At 51.4% G+C, this 1,495-nt stretch overlaps 1 non-coding gene across 1 annotated transcript; it reads left to right on the top strand.

Moving 5' to 3' along the window:
* Positions 1-776: 776 nt before the first annotated feature.
* On the top strand, positions 777-883 carry LOC135268773 (U6 spliceosomal RNA). Its single transcript, XR_010337125.1, has one exon. It is a non-coding gene; the product is annotated as a U6 spliceosomal RNA (small nuclear RNA).
* Positions 884-1,495: the final 612 nt, after the last annotated feature.

The raw sequence follows: 1,495 nt of genomic DNA on the forward strand, positions 1-1,495 counted from the left end.
ACTTCAGCCCCAGGAGGAAGCGGCTGTTTTCCTCAGGAAACTGTGGGTAAGAAACAGGAGCTTTCTGGAGACACTGTTCTTCAAAGGGTTTCTCACAGCCCTGTGTCCCAGGCTCCCAGCCAGAGGCGGAAAGGAGAGGGACGGAGTGATGGGGAGCATGGTGCAGGGCACCGCAAGAAGGCAGGGATCAGGAGCAGTCAGCAGTGCCACCAGACTGAGCCCTAAATGAGGGGAGTCCACGAGAGGAGGCTCGCACAACCCACCACCTTGGGGTAGTTGCGGTGCCAACCAGGCTCATTTTTCCAACTGAGGGCACACTGAAAGGAGGGTAAATGGAAAAGTAGGGCACAGGGGAACGCAGGTCCCCTGGGCTGGGCTACAGAAGCACCTACTGGCTTCTACAGCAGCAGCTGGCACCTGTACAGGTCACCTTAGAAAGTGCTTTCACAGGCTAGGCGCGGTGGCTCACTCCTGTAATCCCGGCACTTTGGGAGGCCGAGGCGAGCAGAACACATAGTCAGGAGTTCGAGACACGCCCTTTGGTGAGGGGGTGGTGTATGCCTGTAATCCCAGCTACCTTTGAGGAACTTACCCCATCATCGGGGAGATGGAATGGTCACTAAAGAGCACTAAGGTAAATGTAGGGACAATAATATGCCTGGGTTAGTGCAGAGTACCTGTTTTAGGCCCCTTCTGGGGCATTATTCTGAGGGTGGCTCTCAGGGAAGGCTTCCTGGAGGAGGTATAATCATTTGAGTTTAAAAAAATGAATGGCAGTCCTCACTTAGGCAGCGCATATACTGAAACTGGAACAATACAGAGACGATTAGCATGGCCTCTGCACAAGAACGATATACAAATTTGTGAAGCGTTCTATATTTTAATAAGGAAAACAGGCCGGGCCTGGTGGCTCACGCTTGTAATCCCAGCACTTTGGGAGACTGAGGCAGGCAGATCACTTGAGGTCAGGAGTTTGAGACCACCCTGGCCAACATGGCAAAACCCCATCTCTACTGAAAATACACAGAATTAGCCAGGTATGGTGACACGCACCTGTAATCCCAGCTACTTGGGAGGCTGAGGCAGGAGAATCGCTTGAAATCAGGGGGCAGAGGTTGCAGTGAGCCAAGACCAAGCCACTGCATTCTAGTCTGGGCAACAGAGTGAAACTCTGTCTCACAAAAAAAAAAAGAAAAAAGAAATGGTCCCAGGAGAAACCAGTAGGAAATAGAAGCAGGATAGGGAAGAGGAAGAGGTCAGGAAAGGAAGCAATTTTGTGTGAAACCACATACTCAGTTTGACCCTGTGGTTAGCTCAGGGGCATAAATGGCATCTCAGAGTTTGTCCCTCCTCAATATAATTTTTTTTTTTTTTTAGAGACGGGGTCTCGCGATGTTGCCCAGGCTGGAGTGCAGTGGCTATTCACAGGCGCGATTCCACTACTGATCAGCACGGGAGTTTTGACCTGCTCCGTTTCCGACCTGGGCCGGTTCAC

This window comes from Aotus nancymaae, unplaced genomic scaffold, assembly GCF_030222135.1.
Source record: "Aotus nancymaae isolate 86718 unplaced genomic scaffold, 86718_ANA_hifiasm-v0.15.2.pri h1tg000041l, whole genome shotgun sequence".
Classification (NCBI taxonomy): Eukaryota; Metazoa; Chordata; class Mammalia; order Primates; family Aotidae; genus Aotus; species Aotus nancymaae.